The following is a 26,809-nucleotide window of genomic DNA, read 5'->3' on the forward strand; positions in this document are numbered from 1 at the left end:
AAAATGCATGGATGGTAACTTTGGATTTAAAGGAGGCTTATTTACACATTCCCATCAGGCAGGAGTGCAGAAAATACCTCAGGTTCAAGGCCGGATCGAGGCGCTATCAATTCTCTGCGCTGCCCTTTGGATTGTCTACTGCGCCCAGGGTCTTCACCAAATGCCTGGCTCCAGTAGTAGCTTATTGCAGACTCAAGGGAATTCAAATTTACCCTTATCTGGACGACTGTCTTATTCAGGCATACAGCAAGGATATCTTACTCCAGCATCTAGAATTTGTTCAGAAACTTCTTAAGTTCCTGGGATTCACTGTAAACATAAAAAAGTCAAATTTGACACCCTCACAACAGATAACTTTTTTGGGTGCTCTTCTAAACACAACAACCCAGATGGCATTTCTGACATATGAAAAACAATTACAGCTGGCTTCAACTTTCAAAACCTTGGTCAGAATGCTCTATTGGCCTTCAGGAATCTTCTACAACCAGGACAACTACTGATACGGACAGACAACACCACAGTTATGTGGTACATAAACAAGTATGGGGGATCACATTCCTATCCCCTTTGCAAACTAGCCATGAATCTATGGAACACAGCTCTAGCTTGCAAACTGGACCTTCAAGCTCAGTTTCTACCAGGGAAGCAAAACTTCCTGGCAGACAGTCTGAGCAGAAACCTGTCGGACCCACACGAATGGATGCTGGACACCGAAATATTCAAGATGATTACAGCAGTCTGGGGATGTCCTCACATAGACCTCTTTGCATCCCACCTCAATCATCAACTACAGATTTTTTGCACCAGGACATTCCACAAACTAGCTTGGAAAGTGGATGCACTATCATTCAGTTGGAGAAACCTCTCGGGGTATGCCTTCCCGCCTCTACCTCTTCTTCCACAGGTGTTATTAAAGATCAAACAGGACAAGCCCAAGATGATAATTTTGCTGGCCCCAAATTGGCCTCGACAGTTTTGGTACCCAACACTGAAAAACCTTTCTCTGGAGCCCCCGTGGGTTTTACCTCAGACTCCGAACCTTCTGTCCCAACACCAGGGTCAGGTTCTGCACTCCCATGTCAAAACTCTCAGCCTGGCGGCCTGGTTAATCCAGGGTCTATGATTCATTCTCTCCTACCCAAGCAGGTTATGGATGTCATTTTAGAAGCCAGACATCCTAGCACTAGAAAATCTTATGCAGGAAAATGGAAAAGATTTTGCACCTGGATACAGGCTCAGGATTCGGATCCTCTTATTCCTAACATTCCTCTGATTTTACTTTACCTGACAGACCTCTTACATAAGGGTCTCTCTTTTTCTTCCATAAAGATACATGCCTCTGCTATTTCTACTCATTATAATACAGACCCTCCAATCTTTTCCCACCAGCTCATGAGACAGTTTCTCAGAGGAGCTAAGAACTTAAGGCCCCCTAAATCTCCACCCATTCCTGCCTGGGATCTCAACTATGTTTTGGAAAAACTCACCTTACCTCCTTTTGAGCCTGCTGCCACATCTGACATCAAGTTTTTATCTTGGAAGACAGCCATCCCATTAGCTCTGACCTCTGCCAGGAGAGTTTCGGAGTTGCAAGCTCTCATGGCTGTGGAACCTTATATTATTTTTCACCAAGACAGGGTGTCTTTACGGACTAATCCTACTTTCATGCTTAAGGTGGTTTCCAAAGTGGCTTTAAATCAAACTATTCACTTGTCAACTTTTTTCCCCAGTCCTCAAAATAGGGGGGAAAGGATCTTGCATTCCTTGGGTGTACACAGACAACTACGTTTTTATCTGGACAGAACCAAGGACATCAGGAAATCAGAGCAATTGTTTGTTTCTTATGCTTCAAGTTCCCAAGGTAAAGCCATTTCAAAACAGACCATTTCAAAATGGATTGCTCATGGAATCAGATTTTGTTATTCACACCATGGAAAGCAAATCCCAGGGAGTATAAGGACTCACTCTACCAGAGCTGCTGCCACTTCATCTGCCTTCCTCAGGGGAGTTCCTACCAAAGACATTTTGGAAGCTGCAACTTGGAGTTCAGTGCATACTTTTTCTAAGCACTACAATCTACCTCTCTACTCTAAGTCTAGGGCAGGCTTTGCTTCTGCAGTCTTGCAGGGCCTTTTAGCCGCCCCTCTACTTTATGACCACCTCCCTTTTATTCTGCTTTGGGATTCAACCCTACAGTCATGACTGCAACAGTGAAACACGATGAACATAGTACAGTTGTGTACACTTACCATAAATGTAGATGTTCGAGTGTCTTCACTGTTGCAGTCTGGGTTACCCTCCCTCTTGTCCCCTCTTATTTTTTCTTTTGTGTGGTTCCCTTCTTCACCCTTCTTCTGAGGTGTATTTGCAAATGGTATGGGATCTTACTCATTTTGGAACACCTGACATCTGGGGCAAGAAAAACTGGAGAACATGGCGTCGGCTGTCAGCTTTGTACTCCTGGCGCTCTGACATCAGGGAGCATGGCTGAGCAGCCGACGCCAGACCCAGACTTTGGGATTCTGGCCGACCGAGGACTGCCTGCCGGCAGGGGAGAACCCTACAGTCATGACTGCAACAGTGAAGACACTCTAACATCTACATTTATGGTAAGTGTACACAACTGTACTTTCTGTTGTGATTATTAATACAACAGTAGATAGAGGCAGGCTTGAGACTAGTTTTGGAGCTGTCTGGAGGTTTCTAGGATAGATTCCCTCTTATGTTAGTATTGGTAGGTTTCTGGACTGTGCTACGTTTCAAATGACAGGGCAGCTGAGATTGTGCATAGTCACCACCTAGACAACAATTAACAAAACTGAGAAATGCATTACAGGGTTACTGATACAATTAGGCAGACTCATAATTGTTGCAAAAGAATGAAATTGTTTCATTAGATAAGAACACATGGTTTGAGTAAAACCTGTAGCATGACTGCAGCTAGTCTGTGACTGTGCAGAGAATGTACAAGTATTATGGACAACTAATGAATGGAAATCCGTAACATGGGCTTGTTGAATCTCGCTGTGATACTACAGCTCTCAATGTTCCATTTACAGAATGTGGAATAAATAGCCAAAAATGGAACACTTAGAGACTTGCTAAAAACTTCAACTAAATTCACAGCATAGTGATAAACTAAAGTTACATAATTACAAAAAGTTTATCTGATGAATTAATATGATTCCATATTTTCTACCATGGCTATTAAACCGTAAATGTGCTGTAGACCCTTTCATCGTAGAACATGGACCCAAAATAATGAACATTCCTCACAATGAGGTACAGTTGAGAAAGGTTTATGTGTGGTACTTGTCTGGATATTTTCTGAATATTCTATATATACTCTTTATTGTCTGAATATTTAAACATTTATTAAAGCAAAGAGACAAAGCCTGAACACTCTGGCATACAATAAAAATCAAGTTAACCTAGAGCAATGCAAACAACTTCAAAACAAAACCAAGTCCCAAGTCAAACTCGACAAAAAAAACATGCTTTTCTGTTGCACAGCAACAACACGACAACAATCCCAAGAAGTTCCAGTCCTCCATTTAAAAAAAAACTCCTTTAACCCAGAAATACATCCACCCATACCACCTCAACTACTTCCAACACTGACAGCATTCCTGCACAATTCAACACTTTCTTTACAAATTCCATTTCACCAACTCTCATCTCTATACCCCTTTAATTATCCCAACTTTATCCAGGGAAACTAGTGACACCTTCTTCTTCAAAAGGTTCTCTAACTACAGACCCATTGCTATCTTACCACCCTTTTCCAAAATATTAGAAAAATGTATCCACACGCAGCTTTTACTATGTAATAACCTCATATCTAACACACACAGCACGGGTTCTGCCCATACCATAGTGCCACATCTGCCATCATAAGTTTTACTAACACCATAAACCAATATAGAAATAACAGGAAACTTGTTTCTTCCATCTTCTTGGATCTCTTCAAAGCCTTTGGTACTGTTTCCCCATCAGACACTACTTGATGAACTTTCCATTTTAAAACTTAGCCACTCTTCCCTAGCTTGGTTCCATAGCTACTTATCTGACCGACAGCAAGCTGTCAGATGGCATCCATACTGCCTGTCAACTTGGGGGTGCCCTAAGGTTTTATTTTAGGTCCTCTGCTTTTTAGTATTTTCACCAACTGACTGCACACATCTACTTCTCCAGCCTCCATTGTTCAATGTACAGATGACTCGACTATTATCTGCACTGCACCTTCCCTAGAACAACTTGTAACCACAACACAACAGTCCTTCTTAGCAGTCAAATCATGACTATCTGATTCACAACTGATACTGCACCCTTCCAAGACTAAACTGATGCTCTTTCACCCCAGCAAATCACGTGATTCCCCAACTCCATTCCAAATACATTCCTCCACCACCACCATAATATCAGCCGTAACCCAGACAAAATTATTAGGTGTACTAATCGATATTAATTTGAAATTCGACTTAAACCTATCACAGTCCATCAAGAAGATGTGTTAAACTAAGTTCACTGCATAGAATCAAACCTTTCCTTATTAACAACACAAGACAGGATATAGCCAGAACTCATCTTGTCTCTACCCTACTGTATGCCTCTCCTGTCATCACAAACGTAAGCAAAACTGATCTAGCTAAGCTTGAAACCTGCTACAATAAAAGAGTAAAATTCAGTACTAACTCTCCATGTAGGCACCACTGCTCTGCCTTACATCAACTAAACTGACTAGAACTACCTCATCACTTAACTTGCACTCAACTCACCTCTGCTTACAGACTAGTAGACCAACCTGATAAAACTCCTGCTATTCAACTAATGCTTCAGGCTTATACTAACACTCATCTACTCCGATCGTCCTATAAATCTTTACTACAGGTCTCCAAATCCAACAGTAAAGCTGGTGACTGTACTCTGACTACATTTCCAAAATATGAAATACTATCCCTCAGCCCATAACCACCGCCGACCCATCTCACTTCAAAAAACTCCTAAAAGACTTCTTCAGTAACAATTGGCTCTGCTCATGTACCAGTCCAGGCTAAAGTCTGTTCATTGCCCAGCAACTCAACTTGCTGTTCTCCCATCCCATGTCTTCCGTATGTATTTCTAACTTAAATACTTATTACTTTATCTCCTATCTCCCCCCATTCATCACAATTCATTCTTCTAACTTCTCTTGACTTACTACACTCCTTCTAGTATATGCTAACTCCCTCTGTCTGCTTCATCAATTTCTCTCCCTCTCAGCTGCTGTTCTTCCTCTTTCCTCTAACTCCTCCCTTTCCTTCTCTACTCTTCAGCTAACCTCCTTCAAATTACTCCTAAAAGAACACCTCACTAATCACTGGCTATGCTCTCGCAAAGTCCCAGGATAATTACAACGGTATGTTATCTCTTATTCTAACTAGAGCAACTTTGTATACATACCAACTGACACTCTCCTGTTTTTCTTCTTCTAACCTAACAATTATAATTAAAAAAAAGTTTGTTTATTCTTATCAAGATTTGTATACTTGATTGTATATTGTGAACTAGCCTCCATGTACTTTTAATCAATTATTTCTGTATTTTTCCACTGCTGTTTTTTCTGTTAATTACTTGTAGGAGATTCTCTCCCCGGGTCTCCACTGAAAATGGGCTCCTGACCTAGACGGACACTACTCGGTAAACAAATGTAAATAAATAAATAGGTAAACAATGTAAATAAATGGCAATTACTCTAGTTACATATCTTACATTTGGAAATCATCCCTCCCCCAGTCTGTAAGTCTATTTATTTACTTATACCTCTGTAGACTGAATTATAGATTGTGTTGATATATGATGAGCCGCCATGAAACATACATGATGCTTTTGCCTTCAGGAAACATATTAAAGGGATTGATCTACATGATTCTGGCTATTTAGTAACGATGGATATAAAATCATTATTTACTGTGATACCGAATGACACTGACACTGAATATATTAGAATGGAATTGTTAAATTCTAAGCTTTTTAATGATGATATGGTTGTACTTATTTTAGAAATAGTGGATGTTATTTTATTTTATAATTACTTTGAATTTGACGAATCCTTCTACCAACAAACAAATGTGGTGTCCATGGGGGCTGCCTTGGCTCCAAGTTATGCTAATCTTTTTATGGTAGCATGGGAGAAGTTCATTTTTAAAAGTGAATTTTGTATTAAAGTTATATACTATGCTTGTTTTATAGGTGACCTCCTCTTAGTACGGAGAGGGAGTCTTAATTATTTGTTATGTTTTAAAGAGCATGTCAGTAATGCCTGTGATTACTTAAGTTTTGCATCAAGTTCTGATTTAAAGAAAATACATTTTTTTTAGATGTAGAAGTATACAAAAAGGTAAAGAACTTAGAAATAAGATGTATAAAAAATAGGTACAAAATAATACTTATTTGGAATATGGCAGTATGCACCCCATAAGCATGAGGAACAATATTGTGAAATGACAGCTAAAAAGAGTTGACCTGACAGACAGTAATGTTTTATTTTTTGAAGAAGTTTCTTTATGTACTAAATTAATTGTGAAGGGTTGCCTGGAAAGCCTTGTTAAACAGAAATTTAAAAGTAAATAGTCGTCAGGGCAAGGCGAATAACAGGACTAACACTGTGAAGCCTCATGGAAATCAGAAAAACTATGAAGTGGGGATGGTTGTCCAATATTCATTAGATAGCAAACAGATTAAAAAAATTGGTAAAAGAAAACTGGGTATTTTAAACTAGTTTTCCGGAGGTTAAAAAAGTGGTGGAAGAAGTGCCTGTGTTTATAAATAAGAGAGGAAAGAATTTTAAAAACATTTTTCAAGTTAAGTTGAAATATATTAGCAAAGAAAAAAAGAAGGGAATGTTAAAATGGTTAAGTTGCAATTATTATAAGTTTTTATTGGCAGGCAAAAATGAGATTTATGGAAGAAATATAAAAATATTATTTGGTGATTTGTATACTTGCAAGTCCAAATTTGTAGTGTGTTTATCTATTTCTTCTTCCTGTCCTTTCATATTATGTTGGCAGGGCTACAAGATAGTTATTGAAGAGAATACATGAGCATTTATATGCTATTAAAAAAGCTGACAACAAAAATGCTTGGAGAAGGCATGCTAATACTGCAGTCTGTAGTGGTACACCTAAGTTTGTAGTATTAGATGAAGTGTCTGATTTTTATAATAGATTAGAAGCAGAGGGAAAGTTAGACTGGCAGGGAATATATATATATATATATATATATATATATATATATATATATATATATATACACACACAAGTTTGTTTTATTTAGTCTGAAGAAGTGTAATGCTAGATGAAAGCGCTTATTGGGTGAATTTTACTTTGGAGTAGTAGAGATTGAAGAACATTGAATTTTTTGGTTGTTTTTGGTGTTTTGTTTTTGCTTTATACAACAGTACTAGACTGTTTTGTTTTGTGATTGCACATTTCTGATGTGTTTATCTTGTGTTTTATGCTTTTGAAAATGTTAGTAATTGTCTTTGGAGCTTTTCTCTGTGGGCCTCTGCTGAAAATGGGCTCTCGCCCAGTCAGCCTAATCCTGGTAAACAAATGTAAATAAATAAAGTATGAAAGTTGGATGCTAAAGTCGAAAAAACATATCTAAGATTGTAGAACCATTTTGACAAAATCTTGAAACCCAGTGTGTTAAGTACCTACTGCTACACTGACCCTCAGAGAAAGCTAAATAATCCTTTTCTCTTTGTGATGTTCTTTATCATCATGACTGTTAGAGAAGGTGTTTGCCTTGCAAAACTTTTTATAATGACTGGTAAAAGTTGCATATGCGGGAATTGGCATCCCTTGTTGTAAGCTTTGTCAGACGTTTGGGTGCTTGAAGGTAGAAGTGAAGCTTATGTTCAAAGGGTCTTAAGTAAAATTATGGCCAAGGAAGGCATTGATTAGTCTAAGATTAATGTTGTCCCCTATTAAGTTTATTATTCCCATATATCCCAGATGAAATATTGTTGATTACCCATCCAGTAATTCACAGTAGTTATAAAGGTTGCCAGTGAGCTACTCTGCTTGAGGGGAGCCTCTTCCAGAAGTAGGGGATATGTTCAGTTTAGATACCGGTTGTGCCAATTAGTATTGTGAATGTTCATAGGTTCATAGGCTGGTACTAGGCTATTGGCCTAGCCATAACAGTTCCCTGGCTATTTTTTCCCACACTATTTACTTCCCTGGACCACTGTCTAGCAGGGCGACTGACGTGATCCCCGGGGTGAATTTCCTTTCTCCCATCCAATCATCAAGGTTCCTTTTGAAGAGGGCCAAAGAGGAACTCTGCTTGACATGTATGGGCAGTCTATTCCAGAGTCTGGGGAGTCTCTTGGTCAAGAACCTATCCCTCCAGCATGTTTTGTTTATTGTGATGACAAGATTTAGATCCCTGGAGCGTGTGGCTCTGAGGGATTGGGATTTCTTTAAGTGTAGCATGTCCAACAGCTCTGCATTTGACATGGCCTTGTATGTTAAGCAGAGATCGCCTCGGAGTAGACGATATGCGAAAGAGTATAGCTGGAGTTTTTTAAGGCGGTCAGCATAGGGCATCTGCTTTAGGCCTGTGATTCTTTTAGTGAGGTATTTCTGTGCCTTTCCAGTTGTTACAGATGTCTTGAGAGGTACATACCAAATGGGACGTTGTATTGTATGATGGGTCTAATGAGGAATGAGTACAGTGGGACAATGACCTCCTTTTTTCTGGTTGAAAAGCCCTTAGTGATGAGGTGTGCCACATAGAAGGATTTCCTGACTGTTGTGGCGATGTGGTTATTGAAGGTGAGACCACTGTCCACCTGTGTCCCTAAGTCTCTTATCACAATTTCGGTGTTTAGTGTACTGCCACCTATGTGATAATTCACGGGTAAATGTTTTTTTTCCCAAAGGGGATAACTATACATTTCTTGGCATTGAGCTTGAGCCCATGGCTTTGGCACCAAGCATCTGTTTCTGTAAGGCCCTTTTGTAGAGTATCCACATCATTTGGGGATTCAGTAATGGCTCCCAGTTTGCAGTCATCTGCAAACTTTGTTAGCCAGAGTCCCTTAGTGTTGGCCTGTACTTCAGAGAAGTAGATGCCAAACAAGAGAGGTCCCAGGACTGAACCCTAAGGTACTCCACTTGTCACTTGTCTGGAGCTGGATTTGGAGTCAGCTGCTTTTACAGTGTGGGTTCTGTCAGTAAGCCATTTGGCAACCCATCGAGTGATGTAGGAATTAATGCCCAGCTTAGTAAGTTTATCTATGATTCCAGAGTGGGGGATGGTGTCAAAGGCCTTGACGAGGACCAGATAGGCTGTGTGGACTGCCTTACCCTCGTCCACAGCTCTGGAGACTGATTCTAAGAAGTCAATAAGGTTCAGGAGACAAGATCGGACCTTCATGAACCCAAACTGGGTAGGGTCCTGTGTTTTAAGGTTGCCTGTGTCTTTGTTTATAAGTTCCATGGCCTTGCAGATCAGGCTCGTCAGACTGATGGTGCGATAGTTCCTGGGATCCAAGGCAGATCCCCCCCTTGTGGAGTGGGATAACTATAGCTGTGCACCACTCAGCGGGCACGAAGCCTGAGGTGAGGGTATGATTAAACATGACACTTAGGTGAAGTGCCAGTTCATTTTGTAGTTCATGTAGTACACAGCCCGGGATGTCATCTGGTCCCATGGATGCTGTATTCTTAGCTTTGGAGAGTGCGTTTTTTTACCTGTGTGGCCGTTATTACCGGGATTTGGCAATCTTCCAGTATTGAGATGGGCCATTTAGGGGGTGGGAAGGGGATGAAGTTGGCACTGAATCGATCTACCAGGATATTGGCAATATCCTTGGGATCAGTATATTTAATGTCATTCTGTTGTAGCGCAGAGCAGATCTGAGCATTGCCATTTAGATTCTTGACATAGTTATAGAATGCCTTGTGGTTGTCTTTGGAATCTTTGGCAATTTTATTTTTGTAACTAGCTTTGGAGGATTTTATGAAGGATCTCCGCTTCTTACTGAGGCTGGTATGGGAGTTTTTTGCATCCTGGGATTTCCTCTTTTCTGCAACAGTTTCTTCCTTTTGTTGTAAAGTTTGTTTATGTCATTGGACCACCAGATTGGCTTCCTTTTTTTGGAGGAGAGCATCTTAGTTCTGTCTGGGATGGCACGATTCATGCATGAGTGGATGTGCTCGTGCACTGCCTTAGTGTAGAACTCAGCAGTCGAACTTTCAGTTCCCGTCTGCATAGGTGTCATGAAGTTTGTAACTTCTGACTTGAGTAGCATGAAGTTGGCCTTGGAGAAATGTTTTATGGAGGTTTCCTTACTGGGGGGGGTGGGGGTGGGATGTGGATGTTAAGGGTGATTAGCTTATGGTCTGACCAGACCAACGAGGGGGTGAGCATAGGTGTGGAGAATCGATTTCCCATGTTGGTAATGACCAGGTCTAGGATATTGGAGCCCCTGGTGGGACTATGGATTAGTTGATCCAGGGCACTGGAATTTATGAATTCCAAGAACCGTTGGGCAAAGGTGTTGGTGCACGAGTAGTTTTCCCAGTTAATGGTAGGGTAGTTGAAATTACCCAGTACTAGGGTGTTTCTTTGTATATCAATATATTCCAGGATGTTTAGAAAGGTGTAGTGAGAATCTTGGGGCATGGTGAGGGATCTGTAGCAAGCTACAATTTGGATTGCAGTCTTACCTAGTGTTAGTTGCACCTGAAGAATTTCAGACGCATTGTATTGGGCAACTAACCTGGTGGTGTGAATATCCTTGGTGAATATGGACACTCCTCCACCTTTAGTGTTTCGATCCTGGTTTGGTATCCGAAAAATGTGGTAAGAGTTGTAGCCTGGTATTGCAGGGGTGCTCTCTGGAGCCTTGAACCAGGTCTCAGTTACTGCACAGATATCAATGTTCTCCATTTTTAGGAGTGCCTTGAAAGAGTGCATTTTGAGGTTTAGACTTCTAGTATTGAGTAGCATTACCTTCAGATTTTGCATGCTTGTACCTGTGATGGTATAGTTTAGGTCTCTAGAGCAGGATCTTACTTTACCACTAGTTTTGTCTAAGTGAAGGAGTTCAAAGTGCGGGGGGTTGTTCACAGCACTGGAGGCTAAGCAGAGATCTCTTATTAGGAGCATGCATGATACTGAGTAGAGGAACTGGGCTTTTAGTCTGTCAGTGTAGTTAAGAAGAGTATTAAGACTCAAGATCTTTTTGCTGAAGAAGCTTTGAAGTCTGTCAGGTTGGTTTAGGTACTTAAGTAAATACTAAAAGTGACATTATATTCATTGTTGTTAAGGTACATTCAAAGGAGACTTTATATTCAATTTTGGCCCTAAGAATGTATGAAAAAAGTAAAATTATAGTTTCTTTGGACCTTAAAGAGATATTATGAAGGATAAGATGTGCAAAGTAGGAGAATGTTTTTACTTTAATAGTGATTTTGTGGTTGAAAGACAGTTTATCCATAAGTGCCTTGTCTCTAATGAACTGATTTAACTTTAAGTGGTATGTTATCTATGTAGCATATAGTGATGATGGTAGATTTACCAAAGGAAGCTATACTACATTTCTTATCATTGAGGCCAAGTCCATAATCAATGCACCAACATTTTAGTCCATCCCTTGCTGTAAAAGTTGAGTATCAGATTGGGATTAAATGACCACCCCAGTTTGCAGTCATCAGCTAACCTTGTTAGTCATACTCTCTTGATATCAGTTTCCACATCAAAGAAGCATACGCCAAAGAGGAGAAAGCCCAGGATAAAGCCCTGTTGGATACCACTGATAACTTTTCTTTAGTCTAGAGCAAATATCCATAGTCTAGAGCAAATATCCATAGCCTTAAAAAGTATTTGTTCTACAAGATAAACAGTTCCCTATCCAGTGAACTGCATGTTTTTTAATGTTGAGTTGGGAGAGTTTGTCAGTAATCCCTGTGTGGGGGCTAGTGTCACACGTCCTTGTCAAGGTCCAAGTAGGCAGCATGGACTCTATGCTCTTTATTCATATTCTTGTTAATCCTTTTCAAGAACTCAATGAGCTTAAGAGTCATAATCTGCCTTTACAAAGCCAAACTGTTGTACATCTAGGGATCTACTATACACCTCTTCTATCCTAACCAATCAACAGTCCACCCTTAAAAAAAGCTGGAGCTCTGTTACAAAAAAATTGGTAGATTTGCTGCTAACCAATCTTATAACTCACACCACTGTATATCTCTAAATCCTCAACTGGCTTGAAATACCTGACCAGCTCCTCCTCACTCACTTCATAATGAATAAACCTACTTCCTGTCATGCCATTGCTCCACTCCTCACTTTCTGCACACCCAGTCAGTCACTCTGTATCTCTGCCCAACTTCTATTAGAGACGTACAAGCCTAAAAAAATCCCAAGGTCATTTTTGTATATAGCTATACTGTTGCTCTAGCCTGGAAAAAATACGTGTAACTATCTGATCTATCCCAAACTGTCTCAACTTCAAGATAACTTTACAAGGAAACACTCCTTAACTCCTTGCTCAGCCTCTGTCTTAATACCGCCTAACCTCCCACCCACCTATGTCACTTCTCTACCTCTAATTTCTGCAACCGTATAACTCATACCACTGTATGTCCTTAACCCCCTTCAACCCCCCCATCTACCCACTATCACATTTTCTCCTGTGCTACACACTTCCCCATACTCGCTCCTAATCTTCCACAATCTCCCCTCCTCGAGCTAGTCATCCTCCCACTTCCATGTACTTGTACAACAACTCTGCAGATAGTTCTACTGTCCCCTGAAACCTTTTGTTTGCTGTTGTAATTTATTACTAAACATTGCAATTCTTTCTATTTCACTATTAAATCTTGTATTAGTACTCAGACATTTTTTTTTATTTTATTTTTTTTTATTTTTATTATTCTTGCTGCTTTGCTGGAGCTTTTCTCCCTGGGTCTCTGCTGAAAAAGGACTCATGCCCAGTCAGAACTATCCAGGTTAACAAATGTCAAAATAAATAATAGTAAATGAATAAAATATAAGGTCACCTACATCATTGTTTATTAGTTCAGCTATAATTTGTTTCAAGGCTTTGCAAATAATGCTAGTGAGACTAATAAGCCTGCAATTTCCAGGGTCAGTAGAGGAACCACCTCCGTACAATGGCATTGCAACAGCTGTTCTCTGGACCTCTGGGATGTAACCAGAAGATAAACTCAAGTTGAAGAGTTGATAGAGGGATTTTGCTCAGTGAGACCTGGCACTTCTCTGAGCATCTAGGGGTATTGTCAGGACTATAGAGACTGTATTTTGGAGAATGTTAGAAGGACTTGGTCATGAGTGATGTCTGGAAGGGAAAGGTGGATGGAATGTAGGGGCAGAAGTGAGGGTGAGTGGCATGAAGCTGGAAGAGAATGTGTGTGCCAAGAATATTAACAATGTCTTTAGAGTCAGAAAAGGAGTACAATTAGAGATGAGTTCATTGTAGAAATGTTGGTTATGTCTAAGCTTCCTGATATAGTGGAAGAAGGGCATTATAGTTATATTTTGAACTGGTTGCAACTCTAAGTTCATAAAGAGCCTTGTATTTCCTAATGGTAAGCTTGAGTGATCGACTTGCCAGTTTTAAAATCCTTCTAAAATTATGAAGTGGAAATCTTTTATGTAGATATCAACAGCTTTTTCTTGTTATACAGTATGTCGAAGTGGGAATTCCACCGTATGAGTTTAATTTAAATTTGCCATTATTCTTGCACTGGATGGGAGCAGAATTCCAAGGAGTGGACAGCAGCCTCCGGCACAAGGTTGGCTGGGCAGCTTTACTATTTGTGATTATTGTAAGTAATTAGTTTGAGTAATCCCTAAAAGTCAGTTATTCAGGGAGATGGTCACAGAAACTCTCACATTTGTCATCTCTCTATATCACCCCCCCCCCACTTCCCATCTATGAGCTTTTCTCCAGTCATCCTACCTGCACCTACAACTGCCATATGAATTTTGTAAATATATACTGTGGTGACTGTAATAGTTGTACTACACCAGCTTCACTGTAAAGTCTAATGTATACTCCACAGTCATTTGTCTAATCATTCTTTGTGCATAATTGCTGTGATGATGATGTAGTCTGTATCCTTAGGCTGAACCTATGTATCACTTCTTACCCAGGTTAACAAATAGAAATAAGAAATAAAAAATTTGCTTGGAAGGGTTAACAGATGGAGTAGTGTAGTTAGGGGATGTGTTAGTGAAGGCAAACTCTAGGAGACAAGACACCAGACAGGGTAACACTATTGTCAAGTGTGTTGGTATTTACAGTGTGTTGGTATTTACAAAGTCCAAAATTATCTTTGCTGTTGGTAATGTGTATTTACCAGTTTATATGTGGATAGTTGAAATCACCTGCAAGGAAGGTGTTTGATTTAATGGTTAACTTTTATAACTAGTATTGCTATTCTCTGTGCTCCGAAGGGGTCACAGATGGAGTTCAGTAATTAAGTAGAACATGATAATTGTATTGACCGTTAGTGAGACAAGGCCTTCAACCAGTTTCTTATTTATATGATGGAATCTGGTGATAGATAGTGGAGTTATGAATAAGTACAGATAATAGTCCACCACTGTTGTCATTGGATCTGAGTGCATGATAGGTGCTGTGCCTTGGAATGGAGTGTGTGATTGTGAAACTGCAAAGAGACATCTGTAATTACATAAATGTTGTCTTTGGCCATAAAGATGGCCTCAGATTCAGTCATTTTGTTATTTAGGCTTTTTATATTCAGTAGTCTGCTACACTGACATTATTTGGATTGAAATTTGCTTTCTCAGGTACTGTGGGGTTGTAAGAGTTTTAAACACTAGAGAAGACTGAGGATAAGAAGTGCAGGCCATCCCTGGCAAAGCAGAGGGCGGCGGGGTCTGTTTACCATTTCATCCTTCACAGACACACACACACTCTCTGAGTTCCCCCTAGAATGACAACAGTTAACTAATCAATTTATTGATGTTTGTTAACTGGAATACAGCACTGATCCATGTGGACCATTTTCAGGCTCAGAATAATTAATGAAGTCAGTCAGTTTGTTCTTGAGTTTAGGAATCATTCTTGGGACTGTATTCCTGTGAATGGAGCATCAACATGTGGAATCATCCTCACACATCAGTGCCTACTGGTGGTGTGAAGCCACCGATGGATGTAGACAGAAATATTTAATGTAGCTGCTATTTTGATGCTCACTTTTGAAAGAGGTCAAGATTCTTGCATCACAAAAATTCCTTTGCCTACCATTATTTCCACAGTTTGGTACAGTAGAATGAAACTGGCCTAGGGGCAAAAAAACACAGGAAGTAGACCAATAGAGACTGGAACACTATACTTTATCTGTAGTTTCCAAAGTCAGATGTTCAGTCAGTGCATACATGTCAAATGCAGTATTAAACAGTAGTCTTCCAACCCAGATCAGAATAACTTTGTTTTTCGACTTTAGACTCCTTGCAGCAGGCATAGAGGCTTTAACCTATTTTTGTGGCAGGCATAGATTGTGTATCCATCACAGCTGAGGAATTGAGAGGAAACACTTTTTGCCAGACTGTGAAAATCCCATTGTGCTAGCAGAACGAGTTTGCCGGTATTAATGTTTGTATGCCCAGGATGCTTCTATTGTTGTCTTTTGAATCCAATTGGGAAGTAAAAAAGTAAGAGTGGAAGCTTTTCTGCTGACTTTTTGACACTTTTTTTTTTTTTTTTTTGAATGATTGCTTCTTGTCGGTTGGCTAATGATTGTGCTGAAGTTTCATTCAGTTGCCCTGGTAACACTTACAGAGTATCATATGCAAATTAAATGGTCTGAGCAGGCTGTTAGGGTTTCATTGCCTGAATTCCAGTGACTCTTGATTAGTGACCAGTTTGGAATATACAAACGCATCTAGAAAAGAGGAAGTGACTAGTTCTTGAGCTTCTTCCTTGTGGAGGAGAAAATTTAACAAAGCTTGAGCATAGTTACCTTGTAGTAGGGTAGAGCATTTGATTACATTTATTTACTTGTTTGTTTATTTATTTGACATTTGTTAACCGGGAAAGTCTGACTGAGTCAGGAACCCATTTTCAGGGGATGACCGGGAGAAGAGCACCACAACAGTAAACATCAAAATTTGCAAATTATTACATTTACAATTATAGAAATTTGCAGAGACATACATGACAGACGACTGGTATACATTTTCACAAGGATTAATTTAGCAAAACTAGTAGCTGATTTACAGGGAGGATGAGATAATCTGGGATTAGCTTTGTAATAGTAATAATAGTCATATAGCAGCAATATATTTGACCTGTCTCCCACTGAATAGTCAAAAAGAAAAGGAGATATAAAGGTATATACCAGGTTAAAAGGAGGTATAATAAGAGCATAATTGGGCTTAGGTAGAATGGTAGAACGTTGGGTGCTAGTGTGAGGAAGTAAGTCTTGTAGAGAGTTCAGCAAGGTAAAGCAGAATGTAGAATTTTATTAGAAGGGCTATAGACTCTAAAAGGGGGGTATACTTAAGAGGAGGGTGTGGTGGAATTGTGGGTGGATTGAGGATGTACTGAAGAGGTGGGAAGGAAGTGGGGAAGAAAGTGAGAGGCTGGAACGTAGTTAAAGTAGTGAAGTAGAAGAGAAGGGATAAGGTGTGTGGGCAGTAAGTGGAGAAAGGGAAATATAAAGGTTGGGGAGAGTGAGGAGGGTTGGTTAGGGATGGTATGGAGTGGCGGTTGGTATTTTAAATGTTCATACCTTCTAATTTAATTAAAAAGCATATGACTGGGCTTAGGGCCCCTAAAAATAATTTATTGAATTAAAACTATTGACATAGACAAACTTATATTTATATAAAAGTAATTAAACCATAACAAGAAGTTGACATTTACAAGCATTATATTGCACATATATTGATGTCCTTCAAGGATGCATCTGCAGTCTTTACAAATGGGTTGTCCTGTCGTCAGGCAGCCCTTCGGTCGGCCGGATTCCAAAGTCTGGGTCTGGCTTCGGCTGGTGTCGCACTCCACCCGACGTCATTGCGGCAGTTCTTCGGGTATAAAGGCATCAGCCGACGCCATTTTCCTCAGTCTTTCTTGCCGCGTGGCGCCCGAAGCAGAAGCTGTTCGTAAGTGCCGGTCGGTCAGATCCAGAGATTACTACTACCGAATACTACTTCGAAGACTTCTATAAAGCTTAGTACCCCGTTGGGGATTCTTTCTTGCCTCAGCCGATGTCAGAGAAAGTTAATAACTGTTTATCTTGTGGGAAACAAATACCTCATAAAGATTTCCACTCCTACTGCATACATTGTTTAGGCCCAGACCACGATGTAGCAGCTTGTCTAGCCTGTGCTTCTTTTAACCGACGGACGCTTAGACGCCGTTCGGACTTTGCTGAACAGATGTTCGGCTCCGATTTTGCCTACATTATGCCGTCGGATCCTCCGACTACGCAAATAACCAAAAAACGCAAAGAAAAGGACCGACACTCGCGGTCCGCGGGTTCGGCCGAAACCACGGTTAAGCAAACTACGAGTGTCTCGGTTTCGGCCGAAACCGAGCAAGCGGTTCTTTCTTCAGCCGATAACTTGCCTTCTACCGAGGCCTCTTCCATCCTGGTAGAAACGGCTTCTGAAATCCAACCTTCTGTTGCGATTTCACAGGATTTATCAGACACCATTCCCCTAGATATTTCTACCCCTGCACGTGGAGCTGCTAGGCCTCCTCCAGCTATGTCTATTAAGGCCTTTGCCAGGGCTAAAGCAGCCAAAGCATCAAAACCTGTGCCTGCCAAGCCCCCCTCTCACAGGCCCAGCACCAGCTCCCATATGCTTTCTTTGGCTGAGGATCTCATCTCTTTAATTCGTGGAGCCCAGCCTCATCCAGACAGGGCCTCTCTCCCTCCTCCAGAAAAGAGGCCTAGAGCAGAGCCCCCTGAGCCAGTAGCCACGGATGATTCTTCTGATGACTCAGATCATACAGATCCCCCTGAGGCTTCTTATTCTCCTTTCGAAGACTCTGATGCTGAGGAGACCATCCCTTCAGCCTCTCCTCCTGAGGAATTTTCCTTTGGGGAAACCTTGCATGCTATGAGGGAACAATTTCAGTGGCAGGGCCAAGATTTCTCAGACTCTAGAAAAAGGCTTAGGACCTTTCTACACTTGCCACAGCATAGGCCTTTAGCTATACCTCCAGTTCTATCTGTTGTTGATGATGCATTTAATGATGCTTGCACTGCTCCTGATACTTTACCTCCGGCTCCTGCTAAGCCCGATAGGTACTACAGGGTCCCGGACACTCATCACCACCTATATAAGGCCCCTTTTGCAGATCCAGAGACTATCTCCCAGGGCCATAAAGCTGTAGCAGCTACTTCTTCTAAAAACCCCCTCCCCTCTGAAAGGAAATCCAGGTCCTTAGAGAGATGGGGTAAAAAAGTTTACACCTCTGCTACTTTGTCAGCTAGAGCTTTGAACTGCCAATTCCATATGATTCAATATCAAGAGTTTATGCTTGACCAGTTGACTAAAAAGCTGTCCTCTGAAGAATCTTTAGATAAAAGTATGTTCAAGAAATGTTACATAACATACAGCAGGTTAGTAACCATTCTTTGAAATGTGGCTATGATGCACTGGAGGCTTCCTTTAGATCAGCCATGACTGGCACAGTTATCAGGAGGCATGCATGGTTGAAAGAACAGGCATTACCAGACCATGTCAAGTCTAAGCTTTTGGATGCACCTATGGACAAGGTCAATTTATTTGGTGCCCCCGCACAGCAGGTACTAAAAAAGATGGAAGAGAAAGCAAAATCTGTGCAAACAGTAAAAGATTTCTTACAAGTTCAACCTCCAAGGTTTAGCAGGAATTGGCCCTCCAAGAACTGGTCCTTTCCAGACTCCTCTAAGGCACAAAGAGGCAGGAATAGGCGCTCTAGAGGCAGAAACCAATCCAGGGGTGCCTACAGGGGTCGCCAGTGGCAGGGTAACAACCAATGAGGCACGGATACAGCCACCACCACTACAACAACTCAATCACAGTGACTTGGTGGTGGCACCGCCTACCAGGGAATAGCTAGAAGCACCCTTAGGCGGAAAACTGGCATTATTTTCAAGAAACTGGCACTGCATTACAAGAGAAAAATGGATTTTGCAGACTATAGACAAAGGTTACAGGTTCTATTTCCATACACTACCAAGAAAGAGAGGAATGCCAAACCTACCACCTTCACAAAGAACAGAAGCTCTAAAACAAATATCTCAATTATTAAGAATGCGAGCTGTGGAAAAGGTACCATTTATGGAGCAAGGGAAGGGATTTTACTCCAGGCTCTTCCTGGTACCAAGAAAAGAAAACAAATGGAGGCCTATTCTAGACCTGTCCGCTTTAAACACATTCCTCATTGTTCCAAAATTCAAAATGCTGACCCTACAGCAGCTTCTTCCCATGCTGGGCAAGGAGTCTTGGCTGGTAACTCTAGATCTCAAGGAGGCATACCTGCACGTCCCCATAAGACCAATTTGCAGAAGATACCTCAGATTTCTTGCAGGATCAGAGCATTATCAATTCTCAGCATTGCCCTTTGGCTTATCTACTGCGCCCAGAGTGTTCACGAAATGCCTGGCATCAGTAATCGCTCACTGCAGACTTCAGGGAATTCAAATCTATCCCTACCTGGACGACTGCCTGATACAAGCGGACAACAAAAACAAACTAACAGAAGACTTACAGTCATCTACCTGCTACAAGCCCTGGGATATACAGTCAATACAAAAAAGTCAAGGCTGATTCCATCCCAAAGAATAACCTTTCTGGGTGCGGAACTGGACACATCAAAACAAATGGCATTTCTAACTGCAGAAAAGAAAGAGCAACTTCCTCTCTACTTCTTGACATTAACAAAGCAAAGCCATCTAACTGCAAGGAAAGTGCTACAAGCTCTAGGCTTCATGGCATCCTGCATAATACTGGTCCCTCATGCCAGGCTTCATATGAGAAAGCTACAGTGGTACCTAAAGAATTTGTGGTCTCAGCACAAGCACAGCCTAGAAACCAAAATTCCAATGATCCCATGCCTGAAGCAAGAGTTCTTATGGTGGGCTCAGGCCTGTCAAGCAAACACAGGACTGCCCTTCTGCAAAAGCCAACCAAGACAAACCATCACGACAGATGCCTCAGACCTCGGTTGGGGGGCACACATGATGGGCAAGTGCATTCAAGGCCTATGGACTCAAGACCAGCTGCATCTGCACATAAATCTAAAAGAAATGATGGCAGTAAAATTGGCAATCCAGGCATTCAGACCTCTTCTCCAAGAAGGCCAGTTGATGATAAGGACAGACAACACCACAGTTATGTGGTACATCAACAAACAGGGAGGCACACACTCATACCCTCTATGCCGGCTGGCACTGGACCTATGGGATGTGGCTCTGAGCTACAACATTCAGTTACAGGCAATTTATGTACCAGGAAGGAAAACATTCTAGCAGACATATTAAGCAGAACTACAACAGATGCCCACGAATGGATGCTGCATCCGGACATTTTCAAAACCATCACAAGAGAATGGGGATTACCACAAATAGACTTGTTTGCATCCCCACTCAATCACCAGTTGAAGAAATTCTGCACAAGGACTTACCACCCACTTGCTTGGAAGGTGGACTCCCTATCCTTCAGTTGGAAAAGCCTGACAGCATACGCATTCCCACCACTTCCTTTGATGCACAAGGTGCTTCTCAAGATCAAAGAGGAACGTCTGAGGATCATTCTGATAGCCCCAGACTGGCCAAGACAACATTGGTATCCACTACTGAGGAGCATGTCCCGGAAACAAATATGGACACTGCCCCTGATCCCATTACTGCTGACACAGAACAACTACAACATTCTGCATCCAAACCTAAAAACTCTGCAGCTAACTGCCTGGAACATTACATAACAGCAATTAACCCAAATTTATCCCAAAGGGTTAAGGACATTATCCTGGAGGCTCGTAGACCTTCAACAAGAAAGAATTATGCAGCAAAATGGAAAAGATATCTCATCTGGAGTACTGCAAAGGGGCAAGATGTGACACTGGTGAACATAGCCAACATCCTGGAGTACTTGGCGGAGCTCTTCCATGCAGGCCTGTCCTATTCCTCCATCAAGATACATGCATCAGCTATTTCAGCAGAATACAGCTTGGATCCTCCTGTTTTCTCGCATCCTCTGCTCAGACAGTTTCTGAGGGGAATTAAAAATGTAAAACCTCCCAGGAAACCTCCATTGCCAGCATGGGACTTGAACTTTGTGCTGGAAAAGCTGACTCTACCTCCTTTCGAAACAGCAGCTACAGCAGAATTGCAATACTTATCCTGGAAGACTGCCTTCCTGCTGGCAATAACTTCAGCAAGAAGGGTCTCTGAACTACAGGCATTAATGGCAGTACAACCCTTCCTGATCTTCCATCAAGATAGAGTGTCCATGAGAACAAATCCTTCATTTATGCCTAAGGTGGAATCCAGAGTCTCTTTAAATCAGGCTATCCACCTTCCTACATTCTTCCCCAATCCACAAAACAGGGGAGAAAAGCTCTTACATACCTTGGATGTACACAGACAATTATGCTACTACCTGGACAGGACAAAAAACAATAGAAAAACTGACCAGCTTCTGGTAGCATATGCAACAGGAAAAGAAGGAAAACCAATTTCTAAACAGACAATCTCCAAATGGATAGGAAATTGCATTAGATTTTGTTACTCCTACCATGGAAAGAAAACTCCAGAGAACATCAGGCCTCACTCCACAAGGGCTACAGCCACTACCACCGCTTTCTTACGAGGAGTGGCTACCAAGGACATTATAGAGGCTGCTACTTAGACCTCCGTGCATACATTTGCCAAGCATTACAACCTACCTCTATACTCTAGATCCCGTGCTGGATTTGCCACTGCTGTTTTGCAAGGGATCCTAACTACACCATAATCTATTCTCTTTTCCTCCTCCCCTAGTTTAGCTATGGTATTCTACCCATTTAGAAGACTGCAGATGCATCCTTGAAGGACATAGTACAGTTTTGTACCTACCATAAATGTAGATGTCCGAGAGGAATGCATCTGCAGTCAGGATTACCCACCCTCCTTCCCCTCTGAGGTACTCCTAGGGTACTTACCAATCTTCAGCTAGCTTGGGGGGGATCTATTATGGTGTATTTGTTTGTATATATGTACATACATGTTTATTTTGTGTGTTTGCTCTCTACTATTTGGAAACTTTGGCATTTATCCAAATTTAGCCATCCAAGAGGGCACCTGGCATCTGGAGCAAGAAACACTGAGGAAAATGGCGTCGGCTGATGCCTTTATACCCGAAGAACTGCCGCAATGACGTCGGGTGGAGTGCGACACCAGCCGAAGCCAGACCCAGACTTTGGAATCCGGCCGACCGAAGGGCTGCCTGACGACAGGACAACCCATTTGTAAAGACTGCAGATGCATTCCTCTCGGACATCTACATTTATGGTAGGTACAAAACTGTACTTTCTCTACATTATAATCAAACCAACATTACATAAATTATTCAATTCCTGACATTTGTTAAACCTAATTCTTCCTACAAAACATTTTTATGCATGTACTGTTCCCACAGTTTCCATTTTTTCTATGTAATTTACTCTTTTTATTGCTATAGGTCCCAATTATTGTTTTTTTATCTCTGTAATCACTACTTCAGGTGTTGTTGGTTTAGACTTTGATTTCAATTTTTTAATAATTGCTTTTTTGGCAGCCACCAGAATGAAACATAAGGATTTATTATGTATAGGCAATTCATATCCTGCATCCCAGTTAAAAAAAAAAAATTCCTTAGTAGCATTCATTCCCTTACCCAGTATTCATGACAGAGAACTCTACAGGGAATTTTTAAAGTCTGCCAACTGATTTCACATCCGAGAACTGCTCCTAGGTACCCCTTTTTCCCCCCATTACACCACCAACTATTGCCATCTATCTGAGGAATAATTCTTTGGAGTCTGCTTGGGGTATAAAAGTACCCATGCAACTACTTCCAGGTAAAAATCCAAAATCTTCTATATCTGAAGTTGTCCTATCAGTTCTTCCTCACTATTGGGTTGCAGATCTGACCCTCGCATCTAACTCGGCCGCATTTTTCAGACTTGGATCCCAGTCTCGAGCTCTGCCGTCTACCCACAATGCTCCACACTCTTTATAGCTTCCTTAGATCTCATTTGCTGCTTATCGGGTATAGGCACAGATTCTTGGTCTTGAGAAAGAACTGCTTGGTTTGCTGTTAAACCAAGTCCATTTTTTTCCTTTTTCTTAAATATGTTGGGTCTAAAATATTTTGATAAGTTTCTCCTCCCCCTCCTATTAGTTTTCACAGGCATCAGGGACTGTTTTCTTACTCCTACCTTCCTGCTTCTTTCTTCCAGAACAAGCTGGCACTTCTGCCTTCTGTGGTTCTTCCTCCTCCTGTTAGATTAAAAAAAAGGTTTCTCTTAATCTTTGTTGCTCTTTGAGTGTGCAGTATTATTTCTGTGTGTGTGTGTGTTCTGTATTGTTGCAGTAATGTCTGAAAAAATAGTGGGTTTTAAACGCTGCTCAGATTGTGGGCACAAAATCCCCCAATCTGATGCATGTATTAAATGTGTATATTGTTTAGGACAGGACCATCTACAATCGACTTGTGACATTTGTGAGGGATTTAATCCTCGAGTCATTGCTGATCGCAAGTTAATATTAACGGGTCTTTTACCTGCTTCTTCATCCTTCTCATTAGGGGTCAAACCCCCCTGTGAGTCATGCTGAGTCTTTAGAGTCCAGGATATGTCCTCACAAGACCTGGAGGGCTTCCTCGGAGCTTCCGTCTAAATTGGCCAAGACCCCTGATCTGGTCATGTCTGATCCAAGACCTACTTCTCCCCCTTCGGATCCGACAGGTACCATCACCACGATTACCTCTCCTAGGCAAGCCACTTCTACCTCAGATCCTAAGGCCTCTGTTATGAGAGTTAGGATCTGAACACCCAAGTTTTCCATCAGGGCAGTTTCTCCAATGTTGCCCTCTAAACCCTTACAAAAACCCCCTCCAGACATTCAAGGCCTGCATTAATTGCTTCCTCAAGGTCCTCTGGGAGCCTATCTGATGTTGATGTGGACAGGATGATGCAGAGGTTCCTCAAAGCTCAAATCGAGATCAAGGTTTTGCCAGCTGCTTCCCCAGTCGGATCCGTGATTGTCCTCACTACTCTGATTCAGTCTCCTTCTCTGATTCGGCCAGTTATCTCAGAGCCCCAGGATCCTGCATACCCAAGAAAGGTGGCATCTGATCTGGGGAAGCTTCATTCCTCAGCTTCAGTGGTTACCCTGACCAGATCTACTCCAATTTCATCAGATCAGAGTTGGTCTCGGATCCGGGGGGAGGGGTTTGGCTCCAACCTTCTCGGATCTGTCCCTTCCTGTCAGCACTTCGACCCTTGACAGCTCGGGTTCAATTCTGTCTGGAAGCCACAGATCAGGAGTTGTTTGCGCCCTTTCTTTCTCGACTGTATCGGCTTCAAGGGAGATGGGGGAAATTTCTTTGGGCCTGTCCGGTTTCCAGATTACAGAAAGGGCTTTCTCTGTTCATAGAGAGCTGACCTGTCTTATCTCTGATCCTCCCCTTCATCCTTCAATGGATCTGAGTGCTGAGCCCATTATTTCTCCAAGGTCAGCCTACCTCGAGAAGACTCAAGGTCTTCCCTCCAAAGGAAGCCCCCCTTTCTTCCAGTACCTCCCCTGAACACCCCACAAAGGAGGTTCCTTGGAAGAAAATGTACAAGACTTCCCAATGGAGTCACTAACTGTTGACGCAGACTTTGAGGGAGAACAGTCCCCACGATCACCACCAGATGATGTCTCCTTTGGAGACATCTTGGAGATCCGTAGACAGAAAGGTGGCTGGCCGGCCCAACTTCCTTCTGAAGAGTCTGTGTTCTTAGAGGCTTTCGGGGTGGGCCCATCTACATCCTGGGTGACCCCCCAGTGGACAAACTAAATGACGTAGTTTCCCACAGAGCTTGGAAGGAGACAGACACAATCAAACCAATTCTTAAATGCCCGGACAAATTCCTTGTTCCCCCAAAGACAGGCTGCATTGGTCTAAATGTGTTTCTATTGATGCCATTGTTGTGGCAGCAGCCACCAAGAAGGAGCTAGCCAAACCAAGCTCCTCTGTTCATCTGCCAAACAGGGAGTCTTGAGCAATGGACAGGTTTGGTAAGGACATTTACATCTCAGCTACCTTTGCCCTGAGGTTGTTAAATTACTTGGCACATTTTGCTCAGTTGCAAAGAGATTTGGTCAAAGAAATTTCCAACTCTCTTGCAGAGACCATATCAGGTGAGGACTTCAAGAAAGTATCTCCCCAATTGGCTAATATTGCTTCTGTGACTAATTACTCCATGAGGCTCATCTCACATACAGCAGAGGGCACCTTATGGGCAGCTGCCTCATGTATTGCTGTCAGAAGACATGCTTTGATGTTCTGTGACTTTGCAGAACCTTTCAAGGTGTCTTTTGTCAATGCCCCCTTTGATGGATCCTCTTTGTTTGGGCCATCCATCAAAGAAACTTTTACCTGCAGTGAACAGGGAAAGAAAGACCCTGTCTGCCATTGGGATCAAATTTTTCACCCCTCAGCATACCTTTTCTAGAAATCAGCAAGGTGATAAGACTTGGTTTCAAAAGTCTCAAGGGTCTTTTCAGGATCATCACAGGTCTTCATCCTTCAGAGGCAGAGAAGGAAGTTTCAATGGGAGACACCACCCCAGAGGCAGAGTGGGTCAGCAGAATCAGGGCTTTAGAGAACCTTTCTCTGGCAAGCCCAGTCAGTGCTCCTAAAGTGCTGCCTGGCTGTCTGTCTCTGGAGGCAGTCGGAGGTCATTGTTCCCTGCACTTGGACACCTGGACCAATCTGACAACAAATGCCAGGGTGGTAAACATAATACCCAGAGGTTATTACATTCCCTTTTCCTTTCCACCTCCAGTGGAACAAAAGAAACTCACCAGCATACCACCCCATCAGAGAGAGCATGCAGTACTAGAAATTCAAAAATTGTTACAAAAAAGAGTCATCCAACAGGTCATAACTGAGCAAAGAGGATTTGGAACTTACTCCCGCTTCTTTTTAGTGCCAAATAAAATGGGGGACCTGAAATCCATTCTATGTCTGAGCAGTCTAAATCAGTATATAAAGAAGTCAAAGTTCTGGATGGTTATGGTTCAGTCCATTCTACCGCTGTTGCACAAGGACGATTGGATGTGCTCTGTAGACCTTCAGGACATGTCCTATCACATCAAAATAGACAGAGGCTCCAGAAGTAATTTGTGCCTCAGGCTGGGAGCCAGTCATTACAAATTCAGAGCTCTACACTTTGGACTCACGACAGCCCCCAGGATGTTTATCAAAGGCATGGCAGTATTAGAAGCTCACCTGACACTGAAAGGATTCCAGGTGTTTCTGTATTTGGATGACTGGCTTCTGACTGCCCCAACACAGCATCAACTTCTTCAGGTCAGGGATTATTTGTTCTAGATCTTCAACTCCCTGGGCATTACCATAAACCTTACCAAATCAAACCTGTCCCCTGTTCAAAGGTTAGAATTCATCAGTGCCCTTCTGCATACATATCACTAACTAGCCTCTTTGTCTCCGCATTGCATAACGTTGTTGAGAAGTCAAGTAAAGGACATAATCTCTTTACTGTCCCTGTCGACAAGGTTGATACTTCAAG

The 26,809-nt window shown here is 41.9% G+C and overlaps 1 protein-coding gene across 1 annotated transcript in view; it reads left to right on the forward strand.

Annotated features, from left to right (window-relative positions):
* Positions 1-26,809, forward strand: part of CNNM4 (cyclin and CBS domain divalent metal cation transport mediator 4) — a 1,037,549-nt gene that overhangs the window by 822,334 nt on the left and 188,406 nt on the right. The gene's annotated exons all lie outside the window — the stretch shown is intronic.

The sequence above is a fragment of the Protopterus annectens genome, chromosome 9.part0 (assembly GCF_019279795.1).
Source record: "Protopterus annectens isolate FY-2018-M chromosome 9.part0, PAN1.0, whole genome shotgun sequence".
Lineage (NCBI taxonomy): Eukaryota > Metazoa > Chordata > Ceratodontiformes > Protopteridae > Protopterus > Protopterus annectens.